The sequence below is a fragment of the Lemur catta genome, chromosome 1 (assembly GCF_020740605.2).
Source record: "Lemur catta isolate mLemCat1 chromosome 1, mLemCat1.pri, whole genome shotgun sequence".
Lineage (NCBI taxonomy): Eukaryota > Metazoa > Chordata > Mammalia > Primates > Lemuridae > Lemur > Lemur catta.
Genome location: NC_059128.1, coordinates 273,278,455 through 273,287,423, shown reverse-complemented (window position 1 = coordinate 273,287,423; position 8,969 = coordinate 273,278,455).

Sequence of the window (8,969 nt, the reverse complement as noted above, 5' to 3'; positions counted from 1 at the left end):
GAAAAAAGCCTGCCAGGAAGCTCAGTTCTACGCTTCAGTGCTGTGCACCATTGCAGTTTCCAGATGCTGCCATGACTTACTGCATCACACGCCTTTTGTTTTCAAATCATATTTTAGAAGCTTTATTATACATGTGCACATTTTTGAAATTAATTGATTAAATCAGGCCATTTGAAAAGTAGGCGGGGTTATAAATATTATATATGTGTATGTATGTGTGTGTATATTCAGATATATGAATAAAAAAGAAATAAAGGGATTTAAAATAAGAGAAGTTAAGTTTTTGGTCAGGGGTTACCAACTGGCAGGCGGGAAGCCCGATGTAGCAAATGCACGTGCTTTTTGACTTACACATTAGTTTTTAATTTTGATTTTTGGAGGCTATTAGATAGAGCATGTGCTCTGTTTGCCACAATCCTTAGTCTTGACTGTCTTTCATCTGCAATGATTCACAGATCTGTATTCTTGCATAACCCCTATAGGCATTTGAGTTTACCATCACTGCTTTAGACTTTTTAATGCAATAAACAAACACTTTTAGTTATTGATAATACTGAGACCAGAATTTAGTGTATTTTATTTCACTCTTATTTCTACTCTGTTGTGGTCCATTTATCTCCAGGTGAAAATAGAAACCAACTATTATTATTTTTTTAACCATTTTCCAACCTTTGCATTTTGAGATGATTTCTCAAGCTTATTTTTTATGTTACAGACTTATTTCTATAATATTAATTCTGATCTTTACTTAGCATGATAAAGATCCATTTTTCTTTGAAATATTTTACGGTATTATTTGAAACATTTTCACTACAATTTGCATATCAAAAGGCTCCCTATTCATCTCATTTTGTCTTTTTATCTTATATCCATCTTTTATTTCCTAGCATTTTTATCTAATTAAATTTATTGAGGTCACAACATATGCATTCTCTAAAATTTTCTTTTTTCTACAATAAATTATTTTAAAAATGCTTTGTTTCCTCAAGTGCAATATTTTCCTATCATTTGTGGAACAATCTCTTCATAGGCGATAAAAATCATTTCATTTTGTTGTAAAGTTTCAGCAACGTTTCTAAAACCAGCTGTATTTCACTTACCTATTTATAGTACATTTGCAGTAAACTTTTCACCTTAGTTTAGGCAATAGCTACCATATATAACTTTTCATAATCCAAATTATTTATGTAAAGAACAAAATTCACTATACATTGGATAAGAATTTATTTTTTTCTTTTTAAATTTAGTGTATGTTTATTTCCTCTTTCCTGCTTTTTTGAGTTTAGTGGACGTTTTTTATGCTCAGATAAACATGCTTACTCAGACAATGCCAACATGAGTTTGCATACAATGTGAAGTATTTCTGTCATTTGGGCAAAACTTGTGCAGCTTTTGGAAGTTGCTGTGAATCATTATCTCTTTCCCTATACATTAGTTAAAGCCAATTTCAGAAAATAAACAGGTTCTCAGCAGATGGCAATTGAAACAAAAACCTCAGCTTTTTTACCTATAAATCTAATTAGAAAATGCAGCCTACCCACACTTGGACTCCAATGTGTGTCTCCACTCACCGCCAAATAATGCTAACAGCACAGTCACAGGGAACGGTGGGATAACAGCAAGTCACTGCATCAGGGGCAGGTGGAAGACCGTGTAGTGAAGGAGGAGACTATATATTTTAAGAGGGGACACAGAAGGAATTGAATCTAACCTGTATAGCTGTTTTCTCCTGCTTTCATCAATCAGATAATCAAAGGGAATGAATGGGGAAGTGTTATCCTATACCTGTCCCTCCAAAGAAGTGAAAGTTTTATTGTTTTTAAGGAAACAGGAGGATTAGGGATAATTGTTCTCTCTCATAGCACAATGGATAATAGAAAAAAAAAAAAAACCTTAAAATTTATATGGAACCACAAAAAGCCCAAAATAGCTAAAGCAATCTGGAGCGAAAAGAATGAAGCTGGAGGCATCACACCACTTCAAATTATACTGCCAACCTGTCCCAAACAAAACAGCATGGTGCTGGCATGAAAATGAATCATTTATTTTCAATCAGCAATGGGGATGTCGCCTGACACTCCACGACAGTGGAAGTCTGCAAGGGTCCTCTTTTTGTATCTCCTGAAAGGACATTTAACATTCTGTGTGTGTGTGTGTGTGTGTGTGTGTGTGTGCGCGCACGTACACAATTTACAACTTTTTCATATTTTCAGTTTGTGAGAAGACAATTTTTCTACAACAGTTTTTTCTTCTGTCTTCAAAGCATAATTTCACCTTGAAGTTGTAGAGCTACACTAGTAAAAAATGCATACAAGGATCATGTAAAATTGTTGCCATATTTTAGTCGTATATATTTCATTTGTTTTACATTGAGCTATAAAAGAAATAAAAAGTTATAGAATCATAAAATCTGAGTCATGAGGGACCTTGTGTATGATGTAGTGTAACTTTTTCCTTCCCATCTCATTTAATATTAAAATCCCTTCAATGACATTCAATAGTCGTCTATCTTCTTTTAAAATATTATTCACCATTCTCAGAAAACAGATGAGATCTATTTGCCTGTAGCTGCCTGCAATTATTTCTTATTCTATTATCTGTGAGTAATTTTATGGCTATTCAAATATTTGGAGGTAATTGTTATTTCTTCTTTGTTTTTAAAAGCTAAGCTCAATAGCCCAGGTTTCTTTAACATTTCTGTACCTAAATGTGATTTCAAATGCTCTATCCTGCTCCACATTATAATGTCCCCCTTAAAGTACAAGTCCAAGATTTCACCATAGTGCTATAGCCGATGTCTGAGAAGAACATAATATAATTTTGCCCACTGTGAATCTATTAATAAAACCTAAGAGAGAGAAATAGCAAAACCTTTAAAGACCATTTCTATTCCTTACTCTTTTCAAATTATAAAAACTATTATAATTAAAGCTTACCTAACTCAATAAAAATTTCATTTATTTTGTTGTTATATGCAATATAAATATTATTATTAAAATTTTACCCATTGATCCTACTTTCACTTTTTAATGAAAAATGATTTTAAATGTTTAAAATTCTTAACTTTAGATAATTTATATCTAATTTAACATGATGCAAATTTATCAGAGAGTGACTCTTTAGATTATGCCATATCTCATTTTCTAAAACCTTTGATAATGAGCTTTTTAAGATTCACTTTTCTTTTATACTTAGGGTTTAAATACATATTACAAATGAAATTTTATTCATTGGGTTGTAGAACCCATTTTTAGTTGTTGGAGCATTTATGTTAATTATAAGTAATTGACAACAAAAAATTGTGCTTTATTGTTTATGAGACATATTTCATTCCCTTCATCTCATTTAACCTCCAAACAGTCCTTTTAAAATAATAATAATTATTATTTTCATATTAAGAATGTGCAGTGGTTAGTAAGTGTCCAAGTTAGGATGCACACTCCTTGTCATCTGAATCTAGACTGAGTACTTTTCCTTCGACCTCTGTGACCAGTTTGGACTGTGGATTTGAAGTCATCAGTTGATTAATTATGTCTTCAATGAGATGTCTGTGTTGTTAGCTGTTGGTCATAGGGGCCTGGCCCTTGCTACGTACGCTATGGTAGGTTCTGATGACGTTGGGTCACAGGTCATGGACAAGGCACTTCTTAGATTAATGTGCTTTGGCTGTGTGTTCCATGAAATGGCATTTTTAAACTGGCTAAGTTTCAAAGATCAATTTTTAGTTAATGGTTGCTGTCAGTACATTAGCTGCATGCATCGTTCTTAAGAATTCAGCTTGTCTTTATCCAGAAATTATCCCCTTTAATATTAACTGCTCAAGGACAAGCTTTTCTAAATTTTAAGAAGTGCTTGTTTATTTTTCCCCCTCTGTTTGCTCTGTTTAAGGGGGGTAAAGATTTTCTGTTTCTGTTTTCTAATAAATGGTTGCAGCTGGTAAAGCAACTGCGGCATTCACAGCTTTTCACTTTTAAGTTGTTTCAAGTGGTGTACCTTGGGCCTGACAATTGCAGGCGTTCAGGGAATCAGTTCTGCAACTATTCTCTTCAAAGCATTTACTCTCAGAAGACAGTAATGAGTAGTATGTCGAAAGGATATGCTTTATGTAAATGATCGAGTCTGTGCTAAGATGTGATGGTGCATATTAATTCTCAACTCCATTTGGTGAGATCTTGGATTTATTGTCTCATACCAAGTTTGAGCTTCAATATTTTTAATCTTCAGAGTGTAATAGCAAGTGTGCTATTTTAAATGTCAGCATTCTTCGTCAGCCAAGTATTTGACCAGGCTAATTCAGTTACTGCTGGAAGTGGACCCAGGGGAGAGGAGAAAGTGTATAGATTTCTCTCCCACAAGTTCATGTTCAGAGTTGACTTTATTGTTGATGTAATAGTACCTAGGCTGTATTTATTGCACTCTTAAAGTTCCCTTGAAATAAAAATTCCACCCAAATTCTTCTTCTGTCACTGAAATTTCACCAATTAAAGATTTATGATCATAAAAGTTAATTTCATATAACTGATATATTCAGCTTCTTCCACCCACTCCCCAAGCCCCAGATCCTGTTATTCTTACTTAACTGGAATTGTTTAGCTCTGAGAGAATGGAATTTTTATGGGAACAGAGAGAAGCAACTTTATAGTCTAGTGGTAATTATTAGAAAGAGGTTTTTGTAGGGCACTCACAGTGCCTTGAAATATTCTTGGCAGACAAAATATAAATTTATTAATATAGTAATGGAAATAACTCACTGACTTACACTTCTCTTAATCTCAATTATGATTCCGACTAGAGACAGAGGAATTTACTTCATTTTTTATTCCTCAGGCAGTACAAAAGCAATGCCCTTTGCCAGTGTAAAGTGCAGCCCACCTGAAAAGAAATAGACTTTGTCTAGGTGCAATTCTGCAAAGGGATTCTGCTTCTCAGAATTTTGAATATTAAATGGAACATCACTGCAAATGTTAATTTTTTCCTGCAGTTAAGGTAATGTCTTTCTTTGATAATACCTGATGAGTTTCCTTTTATAAAGAAATACTATAAAGATAATGAAATTAATAGTAGAGAATGAGTAAATCAAAACTCTTATATAAAGTTTGCTAGAATTTAGCTTTTGTAGAATCTGCATGTGTACCAAAACCCAAATATGACATGCAAATATAAATATAGTGTGAGTCTGGGATTACCTGTAATACATTATAAGCCAACTCCCTTGAATCAGCTCTGTTCTTACTATGTGTTAACCTTAGTGCCAATCTTGCAAACTGCCCCATTCAAAAAATACTACAAATTTCAACATCAAGGCATTTGATGGATAATGAAGTGGAGGGGATTATATTGCATATCTTGCAACTCAAGTTCCTGAAATCCTTTTCCTCTCTCTCTCTCCCTCTCCAAAGTTCCTCTCCCTATGGAATTGCCACTTGATTTCTTCTTATTGCAAACCTTTTTATTTCTTCATCACCTACTTCGCATCCCCCTCCTCCACTTCCTTCTGGATTCCTTCTTCAGCCATGATTTCTCCAGCCTTCCTCCTTTCCCTCTGGGCTCTTTCTTCTATGAGATGTCCTATTATCCCTGTTCTTAGGTAAGTTGATTTGTAATTTTCTCAGTTTCCCAAGGTTTCAGCCATATGTCTCACCAAACTAAGCCAAGCAGCAATCAATCAACTAGAGGGGGTGAGGGGATGGGTTGTTTTCTTGCTGTTGTATAATGCTCCTGCATTGGAGCGAGGCAAACCCACAGCTAGGTAGATCTACGGAAAATGTTTGCAATTTCTGCTTTAAGAATCTCATGGTCTAAAGAAAAAGAATGAGAGAAAAGAAAAAGCATGAGGGGTACATTTTGCTTTAACAGTGATTCAAAGTGATTCAGAGGTAGGCAAAATCACTTCTAATGGGTTGGTCAGGTTACTTTCTTAGAAGAGGGAGTATTTAAATGAAGAATGATTTAACTGGGGCTATCTCAAAGGCAGAGCTGGTTTCAGAGAAGGGACTTTTTCAATAAGTAGGATCAATAAAAAGTAAAATTTTAGAGTAGGAAATAGCAATGCACACATGGGAAGTGGTGAATCATTCTAACTGCCTGGTGCACAGAAAGGAAGAGGGGTAGTGCATATGCATGGAAAGTTTGGCTGGGGACAGATTGTGGAGGGCTTTATCAGATAATGAAAAGTTTGAACTTTGGTACCAGGGGACCAACTAGAGCTGTTGAACTGGGAAATAATGTAATCATGGCAGACTTTACAAAGACACATTTGTAGTCAAATGCTCTACCACTGAGCTGTACCCCGACAAAGACACATTTAAACAATTGCAAAATGGGTAGGAAGATGAATGAGTCTGGAAGCAGAGAGGTATTAGAAGCCATTGAGATGTTGCAAGAAGGAAGTAAGATTTTTAATTATGCCTGATCTTGGTATTTGATATTTCTTTACCAAAAGTAAAAAGAAAAATTTTCTTTTCTTTCTTGTTTCTTACAAACTGACTTAGAGCTCAGAAATTTTGGCTTTCTGGTTGAATAGATGTGACGGGGTTCATTTGTTAATATCTCCTTGAAACTCAAGCATTTATGTGGAAAGGTGTTTTAGAAGTTTTATATTTCTTTGAAAGGAAATAAAAGGATGATTGCAGCATTTCTTAGAATTGTATTTTGAAAGTGAATAAATGAAGAGTATGTGTAAAATATAGAAAAAGTATAACCTATTGTCTTGTTGTCAATTGCTTTTTTCTATTATGAGACAGCATCCAGAAGAGTGTTTCTGACATTTGGGAAAATGAAGTAAATCTTCTCCCCTTTATTAAAAGATTACAACATACCATGTCATGCAATTTTGCCTAAGTCCCTGTTGAACTTTTCACTAAGAGTAGTGAAAATTTTACTGTGTAAGACAGGTTTCTGAGATTCATGGGCTGAGGGGCTATTGATTAGATTAACTTTTCTGATGTTTCTAATTCTCATTTAAGAGGTTTACTTAACTTCTTTGATTTTTTTTTTTTTTTGAGACAGAGTCTCACTTTGTTACCCGGGCTAGAGTGAGTGCCGTGGCATCAGCCTAGCTCACAGCAACCTCAAACTCCTGGGCTTAAGCGATCCTACTGCCTCAGCCTCCCGAGTAGCTGGGACTACAGGCATGAGCCACCATGCCCGGCTAATTTTTTTTTGTATATATATTTTTAGTTGGCCAGATAATTTCTTTCTATTTTTAGTAGAGACGAGGTCTCACTCTTGCTCAGGCTGGTCTCGAACTCCTGACCTCGAGCGATCCACTCGCCTCGGCCTCCCAGAGCTAGGATTACAGGCGTGAGCCACCGCGCCCGGCCCTTCTTTGATTTTTAAACCTATTTTTCCCCCTTAAGCTGAAAATGTTAGTTTTTAATTTACATTATGTTATAATTACCTATTACAGTTTCAAAACAACAAAACAAATATCATTAAGAACAATAAGATTAAAAATGAATTTAGCAACACAGTTTAAATTTTTTAATACTTTTCATCTTAGGATATTATACCTCTAGGGATACAGAACTAAAATTCTATGTTTCAGAGTCACTTGAAAGAATTCTCTGAGCTGTTGTACCACCGATGGGACATTTAGCTTGATTCATTTCTTTAGCATTGTTTTCTGTTTCAGATGGCCTTTTTCTTTTGATTTAGTTTTTAAAATTTATTAAAATAGTTACATGATTGTGAAGTCAAAACAGTAAAGCAGGATATATCCCCTCCATCCTGCTCTCTTTTCCTCTATTGGTAACTATTTTATGAATTTTTTTTTTTTTTATTTCAGCGTATCATGGGGGTACATAAGTTCAGGTTATATACAATGTCCATGTCCTGCCCATCCCCCCGAGTCAGAACCTCAAGCGTGTCCATTCACCAGACAGTGCGCCTGGCACTCACCATGTAGTCATACCTCCATCCCCTCCCCCCACCCCCCACCTCCCCGAGTCAGCACCTTCAAGCCTGACCATTCCCCAGACGGTGCGCAATGCACTCATCATGTAGGCATGCATCCATCCCCTCCCCCCACCACCCGTCTCAGTCTGATATCTAATTGGTATCCTTCCCCGATGTGCATTTAGGTGATGATCAGGGAAACCAATTTTCTGGTGAGTACATGTGATGCTTATTTTTCCATTCTTTGGATACATCACTTAATATTATGGGTTCCAACTCTCTCCAGGAGAACCAAAGAGATGTCGTATCACCGTTATTTCTTATAGCTGAGTAATACTCCATGGTATGCATATACCACAGTTTACTAATCCATTCGTGGATTGATGGGCATTTGGGTTGTTTCCACATCTTTGCAACTGTGAATTGTGCTGCTATAAACATTCGGGTACAGGTGTCTTTGTTATAGAATGACTTTTGTTCTTCTGGGTAGATGCCCAATAATGGGATTGCTGGATTGAATGGTAGGTCTACCTGAATCTGTTTAAGGTATCTCCATAATGCTCAACCAACCCTATCAAAATATGGGCAAAGGACATGAATAGAAATTTTTCAAAAGAAGATATAAGAATGGCCAACAAACATATGAAAAAATGCTCAACGTCCCTAATCACCAGGGAAATGCAAATTAAAACCACAATGAGATATCACTTAACTCCAGTGAGAATGGCCTTTATCAAAAAGTCCCAAAACAACACATGTTGGCAAGGATGCGGAGAGACAGGTACACTCATACACTGCTGGTGGGACTGCAAACTAGTGCAACCCCTGTGGAAAGCATTATTTTATGAATTTTTGATTTACCTTTTACTGTTTCTTTTAAAAATTATAAGCAAATATGGATAAATATTTGTATATTTCTCTTTCTTACTCAAAATGTACCATAATGCCAGTGCCTTTTGTGATTAGTAAATTCTGTATATAACTCCCCATAGGTACATACAGAGCTTCCCCCTTTCGGGTTAGAGTTGCCTACTCCCACACTGTACGTAGCATCGTTTATTCAACCAGTCTAC